The sequence below is a fragment of the Mobula birostris genome, chromosome 17 (genome assembly GCF_030028105.1).
Source record: "Mobula birostris isolate sMobBir1 chromosome 17, sMobBir1.hap1, whole genome shotgun sequence".
NCBI classification, from domain to species: domain Eukaryota; kingdom Metazoa; phylum Chordata; class Chondrichthyes; order Myliobatiformes; family Myliobatidae; genus Mobula; species Mobula birostris.
In genome coordinates, this window is record NC_092386.1 from 48,500,038 (window position 1) to 48,527,463 (window position 27,426).

At 40.3% G+C, this 27,426-nt stretch overlaps 1 protein-coding gene across 10 annotated transcripts in view; it reads right to left on the reverse strand.

Annotated features, from left to right (window-relative positions):
- Positions 1 to 27,426, reverse strand: part of LOC140211665 (guanine nucleotide-binding protein G(I)/G(S)/G(O) subunit gamma-7-like) — a 267,308-nt gene that overhangs the window by 127,525 nt on the left and 112,357 nt on the right. For 2 of the 10 annotated variants that reach the window (XM_072281689.1, XM_072281683.1), the window contains exon 1: positions 12,012 to 12,105. The exons of the other annotated variants lie outside the window; for them this stretch is intronic. The gene's annotated coding sequence lies outside the window, so the exon portion shown is untranslated. Of the gene's footprint in view, positions 1 to 12,011; positions 12,106 to 27,426 lie in introns of those variants that run through there. 10 annotated transcript variants of the gene reach the window in all.

A 27,426-nucleotide genomic window follows, 5' to 3' on the forward strand; every position in this document is an offset into this window, starting at 1 on the left:
CCTGGAAAAAAGAAATGCAAAGTCAGGGTAAGAAGATGGGAAAGAGGAGGAAGAAGTAAAAAGTAGTAGGTGATAGGTGAAATGGGAGGGGGAGGGGTGAAGTTACGAGCTGGGAAGTCAATTGGCGAAAGAGATAATGGGCTGGAGAAGGGGAATCTGATAGGAGAGGACAGAAGGTCATGGAAAAAAGGGAAGAGGAAGGAGCATCAGAGGGAGGTGATGGGCAGGTAAGGAGATAAGCTGAGAGAGGAAGAGAGGAAAACAGGAATGGGGAATGTTGAAGTGGAGGGCAATTACTGGAAGTTCAAGAAATTGATGTTCATGCCATCAAGTTGGAGGCTACCCAGATGGAATATAAGGTATTACTCCTCCAACCTGAGTGTGGCCTCATTGCGGCAGTAGAGGAGGCCATGGACTGACACGTCAGAATGGGAATGCAAAGTAGAATTGAAATGGGTGGCCACCGGGAGATCCCATTTTTTCTGTCAGACGGAGCATTGGTGCTCGGTGAAGCGATCTCCTTACCTACGTCATGTCTCACCGATATACAGGATGCCACACCAGGAACACTGGATACAGTAGATGACCCCAACAGACTCACAGGTGAAGTGTCGCCTCACCTGGATAGACGGTTTGGGGCCCTGAATGGTAGTGAGGGAGGAGGTGTAGGGGCAGGTGTGGCACTTGTTCTGCTTGCAAGGTAATTGATCCCCCCTTCTCCTTCAACATTCCCCATTCTCATTTCCCTCTCTCACCTCACTTTGATTTCCAGCAATTGCAGATTTTCTCTTGTTTAGGATAGGTGCGTGGGCAGTTTGAGAGGAAAAATATTCTTCCTGCTAGTTACGCAGGGTCTCTGCATGCTCCATAATCCATGGCATCAAGATTCTCTAATCCAGAGTGCCCTTTCTCCTTTTTGACTATAGAACAGCCAGATGTTTCAAGAAATGAGAGAAGATACTTCATTTCATCAAGGAGGAATTAAGCATCTTCTTTTCTTCTGTGCTCCTAGTATTCTCCTCTCATAACAGAGCTTGGAATTGTTTAGAGGATCAATATCAATCCTCCAAAGGATTCTACAAAATGACTCTTCCCATAGATAACATCTCCGAAAACACTTGTCAACTCCCAATCAAGAGGAGCTTTAGAGTTTCTATAGGTTATTGGTACCATCAAAACTGCCATAATTGATGCTTTGAAGAGATACTTGGCCTTGTAGACAAGAAGAATCAGGATTAGTTCAGTGAGAATGGCCAGGAGATGGAATAGCTAATTAACCACAAATCTTAAGACTTCCCTGAATTTGAAGCTCTACCTTTTCTCAGGGGAACAGAAACATCTCTACAGGATCCTGAAGGTAGAGGTCCAGCAGAAAACCCTAGAACCTAAAGAGCAGATAGTGCATGGACAATGATGCTGGGAATGAAAGGGTTAATGCAGGAAAAGCTTTTGATGGCTCTGGACCTGTACTCAAAAGAATGAGTGGAGATCTTATTGAAACCTGCAGGAATATTGAGTCACCCAGATAGATTGGCCATGTTTCTAACAGTGGGAGAGTCTAGAACTGGAAGGCACAGCCTCAGAGTAGAAGGACATCCCATGAGCACAGAGGTGAGAAAGAACTTCTTGTCACAGATGGTTGTAGAGGCCAAGTCATTCGGTAACTTTAAGGCGGAAGTTGATAGGTACTTAATTAGCAAAGGTGGCAAAAGTTATATGGAGAAGGCAGGAGAATGGGGTTGAGAGGGAAAATAAACCAGCTGTGATTGAATGGTGAAGCAGACTCAATGGGCTAAATGCCAAAATTCTTCTTCTATGTCTTATGGTCTTACTACACCAAGTTTACATTAACTGACATTGTTCCCAGTCCAACTGGGAAAATTAATAAAAATGGTTCCAAGAAGTCCATAGTGTTGGGAACTAAAATCTTCGTCCATCCTTTACTTGACAAACACCCACCTTGGTAAAATCTCTCACACATCATTTCTTTGCTGACCTCTCAAGTGCTCCAACAGCCCAATCACTGGATTGAGATCTCAGTTTTATGCTCCTCATTGAAGGCATAGTAGCAGATCTTTACTGGGGCCATGTCAAAGAATGGACTGTCGAAAGTACACTGTGAGTCAAGCAGTACCTGTGAAGTTAAGATGATGTTTGGGGTCAAGATACTGCTTCAGCCGACCTGCACCTTTTGCCTTCACAGATGTTGCTTGAGTTCTTCCAGAGTTTTGTTTTCTGCTTCATAATCCAGCATCTGCATTCTCCTTTTTCTTTTCCAGTTCAGATCACAGGATATCAGAAGCACGGCAACTCTGGCAGGAACTACAAGACATTGCTTCCTACAAAGTGAAACCCAATAGTATGAATGGCAGCAATGCTTAACTACCAGATGAACTCAATGCCTTCTATGCACGCTTTGAAAGGGAGAACACAACTACAGCTGTGAAGATCCCTGCTGCACCTGACGACCCTGTGATCTGTCTCAGAGGCCGATGTTAGACTGTCTTTAAAGAGAGTGAACCCTCGCAAGGCAGAAGGTCCCGATGGAGTATCTGGTAAGGCTCTGAAAACCTGTACCAACCAGCTAGTGGGAGTAGTCAAGGACATTTTCAACCTCTCACTGCTATGGGCAGAAGTTCCCAATTACTTCAAAAAGGCAACAATTACACCAGTGCCAAATAAGAATAATGTGGGCTGCTTTAATGACTAACGCGCGGTAGTACTCACAACGACAGTGATGAAATGCTTTGAGAGGTTAGTCATGACTAGGCTGAACCCCTGCCTCTGCAAGGACCTGGACCCATTGCAGTTTACCTATCGCCACAATAGGTCGACGGCAGACGTGATCTCCATGGCTCTTCACATGGCCTTAGACCACCTAGACAACACTAACACCTATGTCAGGTTGCAGTTCATTGACTATAGCTCAGTATTTAATACCATCATTCCCACAATCTTGATTGAGAAGTTGCAGAACCTGGGCCTCTGTACCTCCCTCTGTAATTGGATCCTTGACTTCCTAACCGGAAGACCACAGTCTGTGTGGATTGGTGATAACATATCCTCTTCGCTGACGATCAACACTGGCACACCTCAGGGGTGTGTGCTTAGCCCACTGCTCTACTCTCTATATACACATGTCTGTGTGGCTAGGCATAGCTCAAATACTATCTACAAATTTGCTGACGATACAACCATTGTTGGTAGAATCTCAGGTACTGACGAGCGGGCATAAAGGAGTAAGATATGCCAACTAGTGGAATGGTGCCACAGCAACAACCTGGCACTCAACGTCAGTAAGACGGAAGAGCTGATTGTGGACTTCAGAAAGGGTAAGATGAAAGAACACATACCAATCCTCATAGAGGGATCAGAAGTGGGGAGAGTGAGCAGCTTCAAGTTCCTGAGTGTCAAGATCTCTGAGGATCAAACCTGGTCCCAACATACTGATGTAGTCATAAAGAAGGCAAGACAGCTCCTATACTTTATTAGAACATTGAAGTGATTTGACATGTCAACAAATACACTCAAAAAATTCTATAGTTGTACTCTGGAGAACATTCTAACAGGCTGCATTACTGTCTTGTATTGGGGGGGGGGCTACTGCACAGGACTGAAAGAAGCTGCAGAAGGTTGTAAATCTAGTCAGCTCCATCTTGGGCACTAGCTTACAAAGTACCCAGGACATCTTTAGGGAGCAGTGTCTCAGAAAGGCAGCATCCATTAATAAAGACCTCCAGCACCCAGGGCATGCCCTTTTCTCACTGTTACCATCAGGTAGGAGATACAGAAGCCTGAAGGTACACACTCTGCAATTCAGGAAAAGCTTCTTCCCCTCTGCCATCTGATTCCTGAATGGACTTTGAAGCTTTGGACACTACCTCACTTTTTTTTAATATACAGTATTTCTGTTTTTGCACATTTTTTAATAATCTGTTCAATATATGAATTGATTTACTTGTTTATTTATTAAGTTTTATTTTATTTATTATTTTTTCTTCTCTCTCTGCTAGATTATGTATTGCATTGAACTGCTGCTGCTAAGTTAACAAATTTCACGTCACATGCCGGTGATAAATCTGATTTTGATTGTGGCTCCAAAAGAATACGAATAGATACAATCCCATATGGGAATATTCTGTAGGTAAGGTGTGGGGAGCACTTCTTGAATAATGAGTGCTATTGGAAGTGAGGCATTTGTAGCCCTCAACTTTAGGGTTAACCATTGTTTTCCAGATGCACTGCACTGGATCGTTTCCATTCAAAAGCAATAAAGCATCAAAATGCTGCAAAAGACACTTTACAGATTCAGCCTTCTGTAAGGAGATTACTTTCTGTATGGAGACTAATTTCCTTTACAGCTGCTATAGTGTGTTTCTTGCCCAACAATTATGGGCTTACACGCAGTTTTAGTCTTCACTTGCGGGAAATCTGGAAATCCAAGGAATGGTGGCAATGCCAGTAAGCAGAAAATTGTTGTTATTAGTTCTTTAATGAATAAACAACGTTTTAATAGGGAACATTAAATGAAAAATTGCTCCTTGTTTAAAAAATAACCTAGATCAATTTCTTGAGTAACAGTCATATACAAACGCATGAAACTTGTAAAACTCACAGATGTTCCCTTTGGCAAATCTTTCACCAATTCAGAACATCTGCTTTCTCACAAAATGTATGCTGCATGAGTCTACCAAATTTACTTACTGCTTCCTTAAGATGTGGTCATCATTGGCACAGACAGCGTTTAGCGTGTGTCACTGAATGCCTTGAGAAAACCGAGGTGGTTTGGAATTTGCTGTAACTGTCTTGCCAAGATGCTTCACAGGATAGCAAAGATCTAAGCATATTTGCTTTCTCAACTAACATCAGAAAATGAGTTTGCTGTGAAGATTATGAACTGCTGTATCCCTAAAGGATAAGTACATACACTGAATGACACAGGACTCAGAGGTTGAAAATATTAATTCCAAACAAACAAAATTAGAGAATTAAAATATAGGAACTAAACTTATGATTCAGAAGTGGAAAAAAAAGAGAGAAACTAAAGTAAAAATGATCAGAGAGTTGATCAGCAAGATCTTTGCACTTCTAGAGGCAACTTCACTGATGAGCTAGAAAAGGTCAAAAAACCTTAATCACAGTGTATTGTAAGAAGAGTTATTGAACGTGCAGCCAAGAAAAAATAGCCTAAGTCATGCATTCAATCATCACAGAGCTTAGTTGAGAGAGTTTTTACTCAACCTGCAAATCTATCTTCAGGTACTGTGGTTTGGATATTATAATTTTCTATTTGTTTTATTGGGAATGATTAAAAAAAACCTAAAAAATCTAGTTAAGTAGCCACTATACAGCAGCATATGTATTTATTTTGGAAAGCTTTCAGTGAATTCTATGGTAAGTCAACACAGCTTCAAAAGAATATTATATTTTTGAATTAGTCTGAAGTGATTTTGAAGTTGATATATTTTAGGCTCAAGATGCAAAGAAAGCAGTTACTTTCATCAACATGGGTGGAGCCAAGAATTTAAGTTTGCTGGTTTTTGAAGGTCAGGCACACACATCCTTTACATTAAAGGGAAAATGTGTGCTCAGGTTCATAACCTTATTTAGATAATGATTTAGGGAGGCAAGGGCATGCAGTTTCCTTTCCAAAGCATCTGTTTCCCCATAAAGGCCAGACTTAATCATTGACAACATGGATTAAGATTCTTTGGATTGTCCTTGCCTTTTGGTAATGGTTCCATATCAATAAGGCCTTTGATAGTGTCGAGCTGCCAAACAGCATTCTGAGCAGTGGGACAGCAGAATCTGATGATCTACACTGAGTACAGTGCAGAAACTGCTCACCCTACCAGGATGCCTTTCATGCTAGGGCTAGGTTGGCTGGCCCTACACATCTCGAGCAGATTACTGGATGTACTGTGCTGTGAGTTCAGACAGTGGACTATATATAAGACATAGCGTCATAAAAAGAGAATAAAACCAGAAAACACTGTAAATACTCAGCAGCTCAGGCAGCATTTGTGGTGACAGAAGTGAAGTTTACGTTTTCAAGTCAACTACCTTTCATCAGAACCACCCTGATATTAACTCTATTTTACTCTTCACAGATGCTACCTGACATTCTGAAGAGTTCGTGCTTTTATTTCAGGTTTCAAGCAATGTTTTGATTTCAACATAGTTTGTTTCATAGACTATTCAACTTATATCTCTGGTGGAAGATTGTTTACCCTCCAAACAATGTTCAGTGTAAGCAGCTGAGAAAAGCTTTGAATTATACAGCTGTGAATTTACAAAAACATACAGTACCCTTCCCACTACTATTCAAGAAAACGTACAAAATGTAATATAAACCTAAAGATATTGACACTTAAAGTTGTAGCTCTACATGTCACTTAGATCTTGTATGTCACCACTAATACTGATCTAATGACTAAACTCCCTGTGGCAGTCAGCCAGACAGACAAGGAAAGCTCTGTGCTTAAACACTGGAATATATTTCAGCAATATAACTTTGGGTGTAGTTCATGGCATTTTGGAGTTATTATTCAGGAACACCTGATTCAGACATACCTTTTTCTAGCCCCTGGCTCCTGTTCATTGAGCAGAAAATGATGCCATTTCAAGTGGATAAACCATTAGAAAGAAAAACGATTAAATTTGTATTTATGCAGCTTCATTCTCCACACCAGGACACCACAGAGTTAAAATCTTTGAAGCACAGGAAACTGCATCGGTTAATTCTACACACACTGTCTGACAAACAGCAATGAAAGAAATGACCTAATAATCTATTTTTGACTTGTTGGTTCAGGGATAAATATTGGCAAGGACACCAGAAGAAATCCACGTCTTTGAAGCATGCCATGGAATCTTTTAAGAAGGCACGCAAGCCTTTGATTTTAATATTTTTAAAGTGCCACGTATTTTATTGCTTTGTACGTATGTGGCTCCACCAACAGAATTCCCATACTTTGACCATTATTTAATTGAAGACATCACACTGGAACAAAAAACAGAAAATGGATATAGTCAACAGGTCGTGCAACATCTATGGAAAAAGAAACAGCTAATGAATTAGGACAAATCATAAAACAAATATTTTAAAATGAACAGGAGAGGGAAGGGTGGACATCAAGAGGAACTGAATGATGCAAAAAGTGGTGAGAAATTGGCAAACACTTGTTTAGTTGTCGGTGCTTTACATTCTGTGGCCAATTTATTAGGCATCACCCGTACCTAATAAAGTGGCCACTAAGTGTACGTTCATGGTGTTTTTCTGCTGTAGTCCAACCACCTTAAGGTTCGATGTGCTGTGCGTTCAGAGATGCTCTCTTGCACACCACTGTTGTAACGCGTGGTTGTTTGAGCTACTGTCACCTTTCTGTCAGCTTGAACCAATCTGGCCATTCTCCTCTGACCTCTCTCATTAACATGGCATTTTCGCCCAAAGACTGTCACTCACTGGATGTGTGATTTTTTTTGATTTTCACACTATTCGGCATAAACTCTAGAGATGTAGTGCATGAAAATTCCAGGAGATCAACAGTTTTTGAGATACTCAAATCATCCCATCTGGCACCAGCAATCATTCCATGTTCAAAGTCACTTAGATCACATTTTTTCTTTTTTCTGACGTTCGGTCTAAACAAAAACTGAACTTCTGGACCATGTAGGCATTGAGTTGCTGCCACATGATTGGCTGATTAGGTATTCACAGTAATGAGCAGGTATACATGTGTAGATAATAAAGTGGTTACTGAGTGCATGGTTTAAATAAAGGGAGTTGAACACGGACAGGGGAGAAGCAACAAAAGAATCAATAATGACACTGTGGGACACAGAATGCCATAGTGGTTGAAGTCTGAAAGAAAAAAGACCACGAGCAATAACCAGCATGTTAGTCATCATCCAGGGAAAGAGACAAAACAAGCAGATGACCTTTCATTTTAGGTAGCTAGATCTGATGCAGACTTGGTCTGGTTACACGATATAAGATGACTATATTGTTGAGTACCTAATCAGAAGATGAGGTGCTATTTTTGAAGTTTATTTTGGACCTTGGTAGAAGGGTGAAAGAGGTCAAAAACAAAAAAATTGGAGTGGAAGTAGGATAGAGAATTACAGTGACAGGAAGGTGGAAGCTGAGTCTGATCTTTGCAGGCTGAAAGGAAGGTACTGCCAGGTATTCATCCTGTCTCCATTTGGTTTCTTCAAAGCAGAGAAGACATCACCATGAGCACTGAATGCAATGCAGAAGAGTATCCTTTGGAAGGAATGTTGAGTTGCTGGATAATTTAGTGCAATTTAAACTATGCTTCTTTTGCTAACTTTGCCTTGTTCTGATAAGAGGTTATCAAACTGAAAGATTAAAATTGTTTCTCGGTCTTTCCCCAGATACTGTCTGACCCTCAGTGTTTATGTAGCATTTTTGATTTTTAAAAAAATTTTCCACTAGAATTTAAAAAAAAATACTTGACGTGTAACAGAAATGATGCTGATAAATTATCCTGGAAAAGGCAATTTCAACCAACTTTGCCCTGGGAAATGAAAAGCTGCCCAAGCTTTTGAAATTTCAGATATAGAGAAATAGAGATCAAAAGAAAGAAAAAACCTCGTGTTACTTAACTCAAAATAGTAATGGTGTCAAATCCAGCTAATTAAACTACTGACTGACAAACAAGAGTAATGCTGAGGGTACTAGTGTACAAACCAGACACCCCACCTCTCCCGGAAGTTCCGGGAGTCTCCCGCATATCGATAGTGGCTCCCTGATGCCCGGAAATTATATACAATATCCTGGAAATAAATTTTTTTGAGAGGGAGAGGGAGAGGGAGAGCGAGCATCCTGATTGGTCTCTCTTCGTGCTAAGAGTGGTCCCCAACCACTGGGCAGTGAGGAAACAACATGATTTGGCGATATGAAACGATATGAGTTAGCTGCACCTTTCCTTATTCCCTGACATGCACTGTTGAATTTTAACGCACGCGAGGTCATCAGTGACCCAAGACGTGCAAAGGAATGGGTCCGTGACCCATTTGTGAATGTGCCCGTGAATCATCCATGTCAGCACAGGAAAAAGATCAACTCCTCCAGCTTGCAAATGACAGTGGGCTTAAAAGTATGTTTGACATAGCATCTCTGCCGGCATTCTGGATCCAAGTCAAGGCTGAATATCCTGAGATAGCCACGAAAGCACTGGAAACGTTGCTTCCATTTCCAACATACTTCTGCGAAGCAGAGTTTTCTGCAATGATTAGATTAGATTATGAGGACACGCAGTCCTTTTTTATTGTCATTTAGTAATGCATGCATTAAGAAATGATACAATATTCCTCCAGTGTGATATCACAGAAACACAGGACAGACCAAGACTGAAAAACTAACAAAAAACACATAATCATAACATATAGTTACAACAGTGCAGCAATACCATAACTTGATGAAGAACAGTCCATGAGCACAGTAAAAAAGTTCAAAGTCCCTCGAAAGTCCCACATCTCACGCAGACAGGAGAAGGAAGAAAACTCTCCTTGCCTGCCCGACCACAGTCTGACTCTGAGTTGTCCGAAAACTTTGAGCCCCGATCAGCCCTCCGACACCGAGTACCGAGCACCATCTCTGCCGAACGCTTCGACCTCAGCCTCCGTCACCAGCAGCAGGCAAAGCCGGGGATTTTGGGGCCTTCCCTCCGGAGGTTCTTGATCGCACAGTAGCAGCGGCAGCGAACCGGGCATTTCAGAAATTTCTCCAGATGTTCCTCTGCTTCTCACGTCTGTCTCCATCAAATTAGAATTGTGCATGGCATTCTACTTAAAAATATAATATCATTTCACCGGAGAGCTGTGCGCACTGCATCGCGCCGCCATCTTCTCCTCCCGCTTCTGATCTGGGCCGACATTTATGTGCCGGGTGGCACCTAATCAATTAGCTTGTTTATTTCAGCTTTTTTCTTAAGGATGTGCTGGGTGCGTTCTAGCTACCGATGTACCGCTGCATTCTTCGCAGCTCGGACATTTGCTGCATATACTCAACTTGGTTTACAGATTAGACAAAACCACTAAACAAAGTATTACATACACCCTTGGAGGTCGATGGGGGGGGTGGATATTGGGTTGCGGGGGGCGGGGGTGCTACCTCCCTGAAATGAGATTTTGCAGGGTGGGATATCTGACAAACTACCAAGAAAAGGAACTGAACCTGCAGAAGACATATGGTAATTTACTAATACCTAATGGATTACAAACAGGTATTGTAAGAGTTTGTTAAAATGCTCAACTCAGCTAAAGATTGTGGCCTCTTTATAGAACATGGCTAAAAGAAGAGTAAAGTTCCAAACACGCTGAGCTCCTCCAGCATTTTGTATGTGTTGCTCTGGGTTTCCAGCACCTGCAGGATCTCATCTTTATGATAAGCTGCTGCCTTACAGCTTTTCATACTTCCACAAATTTATCTCATCACGTTATTGCATCTGACTTCCAACATCCTTCCCACAGAAGGGAAACCAATTTGCTGGACGAGTGTGAAATTGTGCAGCCTATATCACCTCCCAATGTCAGTAGTTGATGGTATTATGCAGACAATGAGAATGTACATGGGCCTTCAAAAGCCGAGCTCCAAATAATCGCTCACTTACTCACTAATCACAGGAGAAGACGGGCTTATACTCAACATCTGTAAAACCAAGGTTCTCAATCAACTTGCACTTACTTTATAATACAGGCACCTATGAAAAATGTCCATAATAAAACTCTGGAAAACTCTGACTAATTCCCACACCTCTGGGGCTAATTGTCAGTGAATGTTTTCAGTGTGCCAGCAAAGTCTTAACAATAAGTTGAAAGATTTTGCTTGCGAATGCACTGAAATGTGTTTTCACTGAAAGTTGGCCACTCAAAAATGGGAAATAGTCTACATCTTCTTGAGTTTTGTTTGAAGGCCAGGACATAACATCTGATGCCTGGCTCACTCACAGTTTATCTTTCTCTATGCGTCCGAGATCTGGACTACTTACATCAGGTACATTAAAGCAGAGCAGAGATTCCACCAATACTGTTCCTATAAAATCTTTGGCAGGACAAGTGAACAAATATCATCACCCACTCCCAGGCTAATATCCCTATTACTGAGAATGTAGTTACATTTAATTGGGCAAACCACATCTTTCATGAAAATCTGTTCAGAGCTGTTACAGTAAAAGCTTGGCAGGTGGTTAAAGGAAGAGATTCAAGCGTGTCCTCAGAGACTCCTTGAAAACTTACAACATCCACACCTGGAAATTCCAGGCCCACATCAGCCTCAATTGAATTGATAAAGGAGCACTTGGATTAGCAACCAGAAACTTGAATCAAATGGAGGCAGAGGGAAGCCCGGCATAAATGGTAGAAAGATTGCAACACATATCTGCCCTGCCAAACACCTCCTGCTCTTAAGGCAGACTGGAGATCGAAGCTTGGCAGCAGAATCTAAAGAACTGGAGGGGAAGGAGGTCATCCTCAGTCACAAGGGACTGCCAAGCAGGAGCCAATCATTAGCACTTTCCATGTGCAAGGACATCATAACACCAAATCATACAAAAGACAACATAGCAAAGAGGTTATTTAAATCAGATTGCTTTAATTAACAGGCAACTTTATTTGAATTTCTAAAACTTGCAATTTTACTCCTGAGTCTTGAGCAACAGCATGATTTCTTGTGTTTATGAGCATAATTTCAAGTTAAGGATCTCCGAAAGACCACAAAGTTAGCAAACTGTAGGATTTCCCAGTCATGAGCAGACAGCACCTTTCTCTCTGAAAAGGTCAGTTGAAATTTTACTCCTACAAGCATTCCGAAACACAGATAAAGCTGCAGCTACACCCACTTTGTGTGCTCACAATTCAACCACAACTGTTCAGTATCAGTTCCGAGTATTTGGTAAAGGATAAATTTTACTTCTGATAACCTGAATGCATTAAAACAAGTGCAACATAACAGGTATCTCTTTCAACAAAATAACTCTGCATTTTACCTGCTCACATCTTCAATTTCAAACTGACTCATCCCTTTTCAATCGTTTGGTAAAATAGCTGACTCACTGGTAACCAGAGCTAACATGAAAAAAACCACACACTGTGTCGCAGAAAAATATCCCTTCTGTAGAATGCATGCGCAGATCATTTACAGCAGCTGTGAAAACCCCAAGTAAACAGAACTGCTGAAGAGATCAGAAGTTTTAGATCCCATCTGTACCATGAAAAGGTCGAATGTGTTTCCCTGTCAGACAACAACCCCCGCTTCCCCGTCCAACATGTACCACAGAACACCAACACTTCAGTTTGCAAAATGTGTCTTTTGAGTGTCTGTTTAATCAGCAACCTTTCTCAATTATCTTGCTCATTAAATATATTTTTTCTTCCTAAACTATCACTAAATGCCCAACTAAACTCTGCACTGTTAAAAAACACATTGCAAGATTTCAAAAAAACCAATGGCATGTTAAAATCTTGCATTTGGACCTCATATGTAGTTAATTCAATTTTTTTTTCTTAGCAGCAGTTAAATATACTTGTTTGGATTTTTGCAATTTTAACTCCTCCCTTTGTCTCCCTACTTGAAAGCTGTAGCCAGCAGTAAAATACACAATCAAAAACTTAAAGCTTCCTGTAGCTAATTACAAGAGTTGTAATATAATTTATATATTATAAATACAAAATACAACTCTGTATGGCAGTTTGCCCATAATATCCACTGAAAGATGACATGGAATCAGTTCTATAGTTCAGCCTGGCAACAACATGAGTTACATTCAACCTACACGAATCCCTGCTTTGCCAATCTGCCAATATATGGGTCTACTGCATCTGCATAAATTTATTATTTCGAACAGTTTTTAAAGTAACTAAGATAACAGCAAAATTAATTAAAATCATCCTTTCTGGCAATGAGGAGAAACAGCTGCAGCAACCCAATCTACCCCCAAAGTCCAAGTATGGAGAAATCAAGCAAAATCAACACCTGTATTTGAAAAGAAAACAAAAACATGCTACAGCTCCTTAAAGTGGAATGCATAAGGAAAAATATATTACTGAGTTGACTTTAGGCTTCCTGACAACAAGAATTTGAAGTACGATTTTGGGGACAAGGAAGGAATCCACACCAGCACTATTTTACAAGGAAGGTCAAATGCTTAACTTGTCACTAATTGATTTCTTCAGGCGATGCTTCAGTTGTACAAGAACGTTTTCTCAAGTTGTTTGGGGTTGTAAAAGTCTGAAGGGATTGATGTGGCAGGTGCAAGGTTTTTCTTCTGACTTCTATATGAACCGATTGCTCCCAATAGTGAGCTGAGCTGCGATGTCTGACGAGGTTGTGACTCAGTCTTGGTTGCTTTTTTAGTATAGTATGGATGGTTTGGGGTCAGAGCGAGGTGTAAGGGGTTAGGTCAGGTTAGCTTTTAGGGACAGGAATGTGGAAGAGTTACAGGTCAGGCCGGAATGTGCTCTGTGGTTGTAAGCTAGCGACCCTTGTGGATGGATGTCAGGTCAGCAAGTGCTGTGGACCAAGACTAGTAAGGATGAGAGCTGGTGAACTCCCAGGCTGGCAAGCCCCCAAGATTAGTGGGTCACCGGATCAGAGGTACATGCAAGCAGGAGGCACGAGGGCCATTGGCCGGCTATGTTGGCGAGTTGGGAGATTAGGGCCTGGAGCTTGGTGTCACTGCATGGGTGAGTTCAGAGTTTGAGGCCTTGAGTTTGAAGTCCTATCATCGGTGGGCGCTGAGGTGGATACCAAAGATCGAAGCCTGAATGCCGAAGACCAAAGTTGGTAAGTCCGTAAAATGAGGCAACACCAACAACAAAACAACAGCAATGTGATGAAAGCCCTGGGTCTGCAAGTCCATTGGGGTTAACTGGAAGCTCAACGTCTGAAAGTCTGAGAGTCCACTGAGGCTGAAGGCCCAGGGAAGGTCCCTCTGTCTGTGTGTGAGTGGGTGGGTGGGAGTTAGGAAGGAGGCTTGCTTTGCTGTTGTTCTTTTATTTTGTTGCTGTTGTTTTGTTGTTGTTGCTTGTGCTGTTCTGATGAACATTGTGGCTATGTTATGATGGTGTCAGAATGTGTGGTGACACTTGTGGGCTGCCCCCAGCACATCCTCAGGCTGTGATGGTTGTGAATGCAAATGATGCATTTCACTGTTTGTTTCAATTTACATACGGCAAATAAATAAATCTGAATCTGAACCAATCATGGGTGCATTGATAGGCATGGAGATGAGCATGGTTGTAACGTTGAGAGTGCATGGGACTAAATTAGAGGAAGAGGAAGAAGGTCTTGCACATCATTCTATATAAATGATGTTTCAAAGCTCAAAATAAATTTATTATCAAAGTATACATATGTCACCATGAAGAACCCTGAGATTTGTTTTCTTGCTGACATATACAGTAAATCCAAGGAACATAATAGAATCAATGAAAGGCTGCACCCAACAAGATGGACAAACAACCAGTGCGCAAAAGACACCAATCTGCGCAAATCCAAAAGTCAAGAATAATAAATAAATAAGCAATAAATATTAAGAACATGAGATGAAGAGTCCTTAAAATTGAGTCCATAGATTGTAGGAACAGTTCAGTGATGGGGTGAGAGAAGTTATCCCCACTGGTTCAAGAGCCTGATGGTTGAGGGGTAAAAACTGTTCCTGAACTTGGTGGTGTGGGTCCTGAGGCTCCTGTACCTCCTTCCTGATGGCAGCAGGGAGAAAAGAGCAAGACATGGATGGTGGGGGGTCCTTGATGATGGATGCTACTTTTCTCCTGTAGCACACCATGTAAATGTGCTTAATGGTGGGGAGGGTTTTACTCGTGATGGAATAGGCCATATCCTCTACTTTTTGTAGGACTTTCCGTTCATATAGAATGATATGCAAGACCACCTTCCTCTTCCAAACTAATCTAATCCCATGCGTTCTTAACATTACAATCATGCTAAACCTCATGCCTATAAATACACCCATGATTCGTTTATATTCAGATTTATCTATTTATCTAAGGTATATTGAAACAAGGCATTTTTCCACAACCTGAACGTTAGAAAGGAACAATGTGTGATGTGTGTGTTTCAAAGAAATCTTCATCCTGTTCCAGACATAGCTTCAATCTCAGGAGAGCAACAGATCATGTGTGTAATGATAGAAACTGTGGAAATGAATTTCTATGTGACTAGTTCCTTCCGGATTGGAGCAGGAGATATCTGCAAACTGAGACGTAAGAACACCTAAAGAGTGCTAACCATGTTTGTTTCCCTTATTAGAGGTTTCAGAGAAACAGAGTGCAAAAAAAAACTTGTGCTAATATTGCAGAGATCACTTTGATGCAGGGCGCCCTGGTCCAAGCACATCACTTGACAGGAGCCATTATTTCATTCTGCCTACACCAGCACTGAAGTGGATTCCACTCCATTGGCATCCATGCAGTGTATGACTAGAGACACCAAATACTACAAGCCCTGCCTGATACACTTGGAAATGTCCTGATGCCTTTATTCTGCAGTAGTCCATTGGTCAGTTGTACTTGACCTACAACAGCAAAACAAATTGTGACTCTGAGCTAACAAGGGCTGTCAGCAAATGACAATACTGATGCGCCTGTGTAAGACACACAGACCTGTGTGTAACATGCTGCAATACTATATCTGATGCAGAACAGATTATTACAATGCTGAAATTGACTAGTCCAGAAGTGTACTGCAGTGATTGTAGATGCCTACTGATTTGTAATCTCGTCAATGCAAAGCGAAGCCCTTGACACCAGAGTTTCAAGAAGTAATGGAAAAGCAGCAGCAGAAGAGAATCTAGTTCTTTTGCTAAACTGTCCGTGAACAAAGGTATGTGAAATGCTAATAACCATAAGCCGAATTCTTCACATGCCAAAACACCAATGTCTTATTATCTGTGTCACAGGCCACCACACCATTACTAGAATATGATACAAAATTAAAAGATAGTGCAAAATAAACAATTTAAATCAAATTTAGAAGTGAGATCTTGCCAAATAGAAATTCAAATGTCATTTACTTATTTCCTGTCTTTTGCCTGCATTGATACTACCATTCTAGCACAGAGGGCAGTTGTCTGAGCTAGATGACTGACAGGGCACTGATGCATGCAGAGAATTGATGTCATCTTCATTTGGGAAGTTAGCAGAAGATGATCCATACAGTCTCTTTCACTATCCTGGGAAAATCCTCAGTAATTCTTGTAATGTTGGAAAGCTAATTACTGGCCTATCGTGACAACCTGGAAGCCAATTAGTACACTGCAATTCAATGTCATGACGGGAGCTATCCAAATTTGTCTGGTAGCAAGCTGACCTTATATGAGAACAGCCCAAGTTCCCACTGCACCAGGAAAACATTGACTTCTGTTTGTGCCATAGTGGACGCTGAGATACTGCAACAAGGTTTGGTTCATGAGTGCAAAAATACATTTGCCCATTGTTTCGGCATCAAATCATGGGGATTTTTCATGCATATCCATTAACCTTTTGCAAGCTGCAACATAAATTCATAGTTAAATCTTTAAAATCTTGTTTGCAACTTCACTCTATGGTGACCCGAAACTATCCTTTCCCCATGCTGGCTGCAGGCTGTTTGTGTTGAATTTTTCATCATGCAGATCCTTGAAATTACATGCATTGTCAGTATCGGATATGATGGCCATGAGTGCATTATTGAATGACGGTTTATTTTAATTATCATGGTGACCCTCCACTGTCTGATGGGTTTGCAATGTTCTGCTATCTGATTGGATAAAAGATATGAGGTTAAGGTTTGCCGTAAAAAAAAAGAACACAAAATGCAAATTATTATGTCCACACTTTCAGAAGCTCATCAATTCAAAGAGAGTTTGGACCTGGGAAACAGATGGATGGTAAGAAGAACTAGATATGAAAATGCCAACAGTTCTGCAGACCAGACCTGTTGCTGGACGTATGATCAAAATTGAATATTACACTCTTTTCTCCATGAGGATCAGATATGCAGATGCCCTATCCCTCCCTTATTCACACTTTCTTGTTCCAGTTTGTCCTGTGACACAGAGGGCTTGTAATCTATTTGGTCATGTGGCTGTCATGTTTGAATAAATAGCAGCGTCTGAGAATAAAGTGTGGTTTATGTTGGCATCAAGCAAGTTCAGCACCAATGTAACAGAAAGGTACCATGGTTTAAAGAGTTAAACTATAGCATAAACTGAACAAGTGTGCATTTGTCTATCTTCAGTTTAGAAGATTTGGTGGCTGATCTAATTTACATATTTACAATGGATTTGAAAGACTGAAAAGAAATCACTTTCTCTGGTTGTGAATCCTGAACAAAGAGGGTCTGGAAATTAGAACTGAAGAACTGATAGTTCCAGAAGAGGTCCTTATTCAGGATCCTTCTCCGTCTTCCCACATAATTCTTCAGCTCATGCTCAATTTTATGATGCTGAGATCAGATGAGGAATTACTTCTTGTGGAAACATATCAGACAATTGTCAAAAATTGTCTTTCAGTTTCAGTTAGTGTTTCATACTCGGTCCAGAATTAAATGAGATATTGTGCTCAATTTAATAGGAAGTTTGCACCTTGATGTATTTTTATAAATTTGGAAAGCATATGTATATTTTTTATAGACCGTTTCAAATAAATAAAGGTGGTGGATATTCCAGCTGAAATGAAAATTCAAATCATCAGAGCAAGGTCTGCAATCTACAGAAAGAAGAAAAGTGGCAACAGTAACTATAGCAGAGTGACACTTTGATCAGAGTCCATCACTGCATGGCATGGAAACTGCACTGTGGCAGACAGGAAGACTCTACAACAGGTAGTTAAGACTACCCAACGCATTATTGACACCATTATGTTCTTGTTTTGTGCTGCATCAGATCCAGAGTACAATTATTTTGTTCTCCTTTACACTGTGTACTGGAAATGATATTAAACGATCTTGAATCTTGAAATGTCTTCATCCTCTCAACTATCCATAACACAATCTGGTTGGGTGAAAAGTATGGTAGAGAGAAGCTATTCATAAAATTAGGTTTTAGCTGGAGCCTTTGTTGAGTGATGCAATTGTGACATTTTCAACTGGAGTTCTTTCAGAAGTTGAGATAAGTAAAACTGCTCATCATGTTTTCAGTCTTAATATCTTAGAATGTTTGTACAGCATTCTTGCCAATCTTCTTGGCACATCCTCTAAGCCATCTTAAAGCTTACAGCAGCCATTCATTTTAGGATATGAGGAACATTTGTCAGTTTTCATTACTTAATGCAAGGTGTGATGAGAAATAATGAAGTAGTTTGAGACACCACAATACATAAAATAATTATACTTAATAGTTACTTAAGTAATTTATCTTATTTAGAGATACAGCATGGAATTGGTCCTTCAAGCTATGCTGCCCAGCAAACCCTGACATGCCCCGAATTAACTCTAACCTAATCTAACTCTAACTCTAAATAATAGACAATTTACAATGACCAATTAACCTTTGGTACATCTTTGGACTGTGGGAGGAAACTGGACCACCCGGAGAAAACCCACACATTCCACAGGGGAAATGTACAGACATCTTACAGAGGATGCTGGGATTGAACTATGAACTCTGACAACCCGAACTGTAATAGTGTCGTGTTGACCACTACGCTACTGTACCACCAGATCAACTTGCTTTATCAGGAATTTAACTATTTGGTTTTAAAAAGCTGGGTGTAGCTTGTGCTAATTTAATAGCAGAATGCTACTATTGGGTGGTGTAGATTTTAAAGGAAAGTTGTGATATTTATTCAACACCTTTCATGTTCTCAAAGGCTCTGAGGCACTTCAATAGCCAATTACTTTCAAAGTACTGTTATAGTCGTATGGACAAATACAGTGCAACAAGCTCTCTCAGCAATTAAGATAATCAGTGTTGATGGATGAATGCTACTACATCAGGATAATTTCCTTGAGAGTGCTGTGGGATTTCCTATGCCCAGCTGAATAGGTAGATGTCCCTTAGTTAAATATCTCATTAGATATTACCTTCAACTATATATATTCCAATCATGCTAACTGGACAGGTCAGTTGTGTTCTTGGTCCTGGAGTAAAATACAACCTGAAAGGAAGGTTTTCTCCCCTCCCCCACCTTCTTGCTTTGACTTCTCATCTTTTTTTCCAGTCTTGATGAAAGGTCTCAGCAAGAAACATTGACTGCTTACTCTTTTCCATAGATGCTGCCTGGCCTGCTGAGTTCCTCCAGCATTTTGTGTGTTTTGCTTGGATTTTCAGCATCTGCAGATGTTTCTGAAAGGATAGCATTCTTTCAGTTGTACCACCTACTGCTCAACTCACACATGCTCAGTAGAGTAAAAGTTCAGATATCTGAATTCTTTCTCCCATCTGCTTGAATCAGATAGACACTCTTTCATAATCTGTTTCAGGAGCCAGAAACAGTGAAAACTAAAGATACAGAGTGAAGTTACAGCTTTAGAGAACAGAAAAGGTTCAAAAAAGGTTCAAAGGTTCATTTATTATCAAAGTATACAACTCTGAAATTCTTCTCCAGATAGCCACAACATCAAGGAAGACCCCCAAATCCCCCCTCCCCACAAGGAGTGGTTGTGGTGCTGGTCGTGGTGGTGAGCTCTTACTACCCATTAGATGCCCCCAATGGTGTGAGTCTCAAATAGTCTCTAACAACTAAGACCAGCTCCAGGCCTTCACATGTGGCTTAGCTACTAAGCCCAGTGGAACCATTTCTACTGACAGAAGAGGCAACGGCGAGGTACTGGCACCTTAAGATCAGTTACTTTGGGCCAGGGAGCTCCTCAGCCGTGGTTGGCAGCTCATCTAGGAGAAGGAAAACTCTGATCTCAAACCTACACTGTATTGTGGCTATACCCGTTCATGGGGAAGGCTTTAGGAATAAACCCTGAGGAAAAATCCAGAACTGGAGTCCCTAAGGCAATCCCACATTGAGTTCAGTGCTGACTGGCAATTCCTATGAGGCTGCTAGTGCCAAGTTGTATTGGTCTCTGTTGTTCCTTTGGATTCATCAGCTGTGTGGAGAGAGGAAGCCTGCTGCATGGGTAACCACTTGCTCTCCATATCGTACTGCCCTAGTTTGCACATCGATTATTTGGACAGTTAGGACACATGGTCAACCCCAACCAACAGAGGGCATCCTAATCAGATGACTTTTGAAGATGGTCCTGCAAGCTATCAGAATGTTGTACATCACTTTCAGTATTTTCGTGTAAGCGTGGTTTATTTACACAGTAAATTATGGAGCGTACCAGTGTATATCTTCCACAAATATACTGTTATTATACAAACACTCCTCTGTCTCCTCTTTTTTAGTGTCAACAAAGTCTGCACTCATATTTCTTGGTAATATGAGTATCCTTTTTATTTTCAAGCTGGCTTCCATAATGGTTGCATATAATTATGAGGCAAGTCGTGCCTCACTTTATTGATGAGATAGTTAGCGTGTGTGCAGTCACATCTGCCACATGGCACAGGCAGGTTACAGTATTCATCAGCATGCAACACTGGCCTGATACTACTGCTGTATTGTGGAACTTAGAACTTGAAAAAGGATCTGCCAATTCCACAAATTTACAGCTCATCAAACTATTGATTAGCTGCTAGTAATTTTTTTCTAGCTGTGGCTAACTATTCAATGCTTCAGCGAATACTTTCTCCTAAACCTACAAGCTAAACACATAAGCAGGTGCCAGGGGTATCTTACATAGAGGCATTTAAAGAAATCAAGCATTTACTGATAACTGATGAGTGATTCTTTTGCTTTATTGCTAATGATACTGCAAGTTTCAAGTATTTGACCTTTACTGCAGATGATTCAAGCTGCTAAAATCTACAGGGAATGATGTGGCAGGTACTGAAAGACATACTGCTGACTTGATTACTTGACTGAAACCCGGTGCTGAAGGAGAGGGGCTACATTTGCAGGTGTATCCTTTGGAGTGCAGCAAGACTGGAAGACTGAGCAGAGGGTATCCAGGACAGGGCAAACTGTTGTAAGACATTTTAATCTAGGGAGTTTGGAGAGAATTTCCTTTGTCCTGTGGCTTGATCAGGTGATCCTCAACAACTCCTGCCAACCTCTTGTAACGTTTATAGCAACTCTGAAGCAGTGTGGGGACTCCAATGGACCGTTGGGTGATCCAGGCTTTCAAGCATTTTCTCTCTCCAGGATTTAGCTGGAGTTATTTGCAAAATTTCAAGTTAATGTCCATTGATGTGCCAGGAGTACAAATTAATTTTTCGAAGACAACTGTTTTACCTTTCCCATCAAGAGGCCAGTTGCTGCAGTTTGCATGTGGCTTTATGACGACTGCAGATTTCCTATGGTACAAGTTGGCTCGATACTGCCTGACCTGCTGAGTTCCTCCATTACTCTGTGTGTGTGTGTGTGTGTGTGTGTGTGTTGCATACACATTACTTTGATGGCGCCACATTTCAATTCTTCCAAAACAGGATCCCACTTCTTTATTACCTTCCCATTCTCTAGTGACCTGGATTCCAGTGGTGTCTGTGCGACGTTTGCATACTCTCCCTGTGAATGAATAGTTTTCTCCATTGCTCTGATTTCATTGCTTATTCCAAAAATGTGGAACTTGCTAGGTTAATTGGTCACAATAAATTATTCTGACTGTGGGAATCTAGGAGGAAGTGATGGTAATTGTGAAGGACAAAACATCTGATAGGATAGTGGTATAAAAGTGAATGTTTGATGGCCTGTCCCTTGGATGTATTTCTCTACAAATCTCTATCCAGCTGGACTGTACCCACAGACAGTGGGTGAAACAATGCAGGTCAACACTCCATAGCACAGCAGTGATCCCAGGAGTCCTCACAGGGCTTCATTCTTTGCTTGGCAGCAGATGTACAGACAAACCAAACAGTGGCTTCGTGATGATGAGGATTGTTCACTGGTGATTGGTGATGAATCAGGTGCACAACCCATGCACAGCTGTGCCATATAAAAATGTGATAAAGGAACAATGGAGTCTTGAAACAACTGGAACCTTGAATCATTAATCTGGTGCTTCCACTTTTACATAAGAAAATATGAAATAGAAGAAAAAAATCATAGGAAATTCTGTTCCTTGTGCCTGCTCTGCTCTTCAATAAGTTCACAACTCTTCTTTCACTTTCGATGGCACTTTCCTTCATTAACCCCATAGCTCATGATTCTCTTAAATCCAAAAACATACTGTCTTTAAAAACATATTGTCTTTAATACAATCAGTACCCCATAACACTCTAGGGTAGAAAATTTCACAGGTCCATTATGCTCTGGATGAAGAAATTTTTCTGTCTTTAATGGCTACACTCTCATTTTAGGACTGTGACTCCTGGTGCAGGACAACATAGAAGAAGGAAACACCATCATCACTCAATCCCTGTCAAACTACTTCAGTCTATTTATACATCTCAGTGAAAACAGCTCCATCTTTTTTTTCAAATTCAAGAGAAAAAGAGCCAACCTGCTTAATCTCTCATCATAGATCAAAGTAAATTTTATTATCAAAGTACATATATGTCACCATATACAACCCTGAGATTCATTTTCTTAAAGACATACTCAACAAATCTATAGAATAGTAACCATAACAGAATCAATGAAAGATCGCCCAACTAGGCATCCAGCCAGAGAGCAGAAGACAACAAATTATGAAATGCACATATAAATAAATAGCGTTAAATATCGAGAACATGAGATGAAGAGTCATTGAAAGTGAGTCCATTGGTTGTGGGATCGAATGATTGATTGGATGGTGAGAAAGCCACCATTTGCTTGAAGAAACTTGAACAACTTGTTAAAGTGAGTGCCAAGATGTGTGAACTTGTTATTATGAGGGAACAGCATTGCCACAAAATAGATGATGAACAGATGTGCAATAGTTGCTTGCAGAAAAGTAGAAACAGTGGATAGGAGGTACCTCAGACAACCCATTTCTCTGGTGGTTACCCATACAATCTGGTGATTATGTAGCATCGATAACCATGACCCTATGTATCCATTCATTAACACCAGGGATTCTGCAGTTGCTGGAAATCCAGAGCAACACACACAAAATACTTGGGGAACTCAGCAGGCCTGGCTGTGTCAATGGAGAGGAATAAAGAGTTGAGGTTTTGGGCCGAGACCCTTCATCAGGGCTTGGTCAAGGATGGTACCCACTCACTAACAGGTTCAACCACCTTTACTTCTACTCATCATCTTTGAGAGTCTCATGCATGCTGCTAACCTCGGCTATTCTATCCATGGCTAGCACCACATTTTTCAAAGGACTTGTTTTCAGATTAGTTCCTGTATTACACCATGTTTACATGTAACAGAGAGTTAAGTGTATCACTGAGACTTGTGCAATTTGTTTTGGTGATGTGATTGCCATGATCTAGTTACTGGTGATGTGTGCAAGCTATGAGACATGAGCAGCAGGCTCTCTGCACAACCAAGTCTCTGAGGGCATGGTAGAACCTACGAATTTTTTGGTATTGGAAGACTGAAAGGCAAATGAGTGGTTGGGGGATGGGGTGTGAATGGAGCAGTCTGGGTCTAGTAAAGCAGCAGGAAGAGTCTGGCAATTGAAGATGCACACATTGACCACCAGAGCTACCTGCCCATCTGAGACCCTGTATGAAGGAACTCCTACTCCACTACTTCTTTTCCACTTCTTCCACCAAGACTCCCCACACAGTTTTAAGAAACGATGAAGAATAAACTTTCTCCCAAAATGTGCCGCCCTTCAGATCCAACTCACTTTTAACTCAACTGGCTGCACCTATACCATCCACACTTGATTTTCTTAGCATGGGACTTAGTCTGAAAGTTCTGATTGCAGAAAGTACTCATGATATTGGTTCCATGCTAATGTGACCAGCCAATAAACAACCTGCTGGATGCTGAAATCCACTGCAAATGAGCATCAGGAATTAATTCTATATTGTCATCCCTATGTCTATTTACTGGGCTATCAAATTTAGTGCCTTTTCCCGTTGTGAGAACATTATTGATCTGCTGTGGGAAAAACATATAAGCATAGAATGTAGAACAGTACGGCACAGTAATAATACTGATCAGTAGATTTAACATCTAGAATGCTGGTATCTCCAGTGTTGACATTGTTAGTGTTCAACCCCTAAAGTTCAATGCCAAATATACTACTGTTAATTTATTATCAGGAACAGCCTTATTCTTATAAAATAATCTACTTCTGCTAAACACCAGAACATTATTATACATAAAATAAAACGCATTCTAGATGTGCTCCATCACTGGCACAACCCACCCCACCACTCAGGACATCTTCAAGAGGGAGTGTCTCAAGAAGGCAGCATCCATTATTGAGGACCCTCACCGTCTGAGACATGCCCTCTTCCAGTTACTGCCATGAAGAAGGAGATACGAGAGCCTGAGGACCCACACTCAATGACTTAGGAATAGCTTTTTCCCCTCGGCCATCCAATCTCTGAAAGGTCCATCACCCAGAAACACAACCTCTATATTTCCTTTACTCTATTTATTTGTTCTTGTATTTTATAGCACCATACTGCTACCACATAACAACAAATTTTGCGTCTTACAGTATGTCAGTGATAATAATTCTGGTTCTAATTCTGATCTGGTCCCAGTTATTTTCCTTTCACCATTTTCTAAACTTTTCATAACTTTCAGTTTACTTTCCATTGTTTCATCTAATTTAGTTTTTCTTATCCTATCTCCCACTTCCTCTTTAAAAAGTTGTCTCTTAGTTAAATAGTGTCAAAAGTAGGAAGAGTTTGCTGAAAATCTACAAACCACAGATGGAAGTCCAACAAATAAATTCATGCGCAATATGAAACACTTCAGAGCAAAGTTTTGATTAAACCATCAATGATGAATATTTAGAACTGGGCTAAAAGTAGTAATTAGATCTCATGTTAACATAAAATATTATGATTTCTCATACATCACATAACATGACATAAATGTGCAGTACTGATGTAATGGCAATTTTTATTTTTACTATCAATTACATATTGTATGGAACTTCACAGTGAAACAGTTCATTGAACAGGCATATTTGGTTGTAGAGTGAAAGGTTATTAAATTGCTAATGTTTCTGACTTGCAACTAGATGAATGTGTTATTGGTACGAGAAGACATTGAGATTAAACTGCAAATCATAGCAGTGCTGAAAGAGTCATGTACAGGGTCAGTGTATAAATGTGGGTCATTTCCTCAGGTATGCTGTCAGAGAATGTCCTTTTGAATATGCAAAATTCACTTAAGACCTTCATACACAAACACTGAGACCTGTTTCAGCCAACAACTCTAAGTTTACCTGATGCATCATTAGATCTGATTTTTGAGACCTGTATCACATAACCACACAAAATGAAAGGTTTCATAAGTTTTGTTTTGTGTAATCAAGGTTGTTATTTTCAGCTCAGGGCAGAAGTTCATTTGAATCAAATGACATCACTGCTTCATACAACGTGGTATTGCCATTCAAGGGATGGCATAGTTTTCATTATAACAGCACAGCAGCCTTAAGAACATTCAACCCTTAGTTTTAAAATTGCATGACTTTGGACTGTTTGCAGATATCTTCAATGACATAGCGATAGTAGGGAGGGAGGCAAGGTGGCATTTTGAATACTGGCTGCTTTTTTCCCTGCTATAATATGGGTGTGGCTGAGAAGGCAAAAGTCATTGGGAAGAGGTGAAAAAGGGCGGAGGAGAGTAAGAGCACGAGAGAATTTGTCAGGGATAGCACACTTCAGATGCAAAAGTAGATGATGCAATATTTAGCTACAGCCAGAAAAATTACCTGAAGAAAGGTTCTACTTACGTATGCAAAATAAATAATGCCACATGTTGAACAACAGTTGCCATTTTCAGATACACTGTTCATGGGCATAAAATACACAGTCCTATTAGCAGTACCTATTAGTTATCGGTAACAGTACAGATGAATAACTTGCTCCAGATTGGCCTGTAAATTTTATGGTGAATTGTTTTGGCGTCAATTAAGTACTTAATAATAGTCTTGAAATTCCAGCTTTCGCATGAAAATGATTTAGATGACACTGCATCAGGCCATAAATGAGCACTTCAGTGTATGGCCTTCCTCTGTAGGCTTCACCTTCACCTCAGGTCAAAAGCTAAATGAAATATATTCGGCAACTGAACTTCCAGGTATTACTTTATTCAAGTTAAAAAGTACCTTTGAGATACTTTGCAAAACCTTTGCACAAAATTAACACGTTTCCTTGGTTCACTGTTGTTTTGTTGCCTAAATTTATCCTGAAGCACCATGTATTTGGGAAGAAAGTCAACTCAAATTCAAAACATTAGCAGACTGTATTGGCGTTTAATTTAAATATGTCTTTTTAGGGAAGTTGTGAATCTGCTTTATAAAACAAAGCAAAAGAGTAGGAATAGCAAATTTTAATGTAATGGGGAACCATAACCCTAACCCTTATTGCTCTATGCAAGCTATATTGTAATAACAGAGGGAAAATTAGCTGGTATCTCATTTTCCAGCAAAACCATAACTTTTATTGCATTATTTTATGAATTTGCAAGGTATAATAAACTCCCTCATCATAGATCGCCAACCTGAAACACTACCTCTGGTAAATCCTGCTATGTACTTACAGAACTGCAAAGTGACTGTCTTGCCTTAGCATTTAGTGGGTTCTCTATTTTCAGAAGTTTATGGTGATAAAAGAAAAAAATTTGTATTTTTCCCCAAAGCTGGTACTATAGTCCTAGGCTGTGGGATGTATTAAGTGCTTTTTTAAAGCCCAATTATGGAGCTGTATATTTTAAAAAAGATGAATAAAATACATGAAGAAAAATTGTATTTCAGAATTGTTTTCACAAACTGTAGAACTGCAGTCTTGTGGACTTGCGGTGCCATGGAATAGTCCTCTGAAGGATTGCATCCATAGGGATTTGTTAAACTAGCATTGGATATACAATCTTGCACGTACTATACACAGATGTAAGTACCATGTGGTTAACTTCTAATACTGGATTTCCACAAATGGATTCACATTTCATTGGTTTCCATGGGGAATCACAACATTCATATAGACATGGCTTACAGTTGCTAGAAGTCTATAGTTATTTATTTCAGTATTTAGTGTTAGTTCTGGTTTACTGGTGTCAGTTCTTTGCTGAGTAGGTCTCACTACCTTTGCACATAATTCCTAAGAATATTGAAGAAATGGTTGCTATCAGCTGAAGAAATATAAGTGAAATGGAGTACATACACCGATGGGACCAATTAATTCATTAGTTTTGGGAGCTGATCATGTTGATTATTTATTATAAATATGAAAAAACTGCAAAGGAAGTTCAAGGGAAAGGATATAAGTAAACTATGACGACAAGAATAGT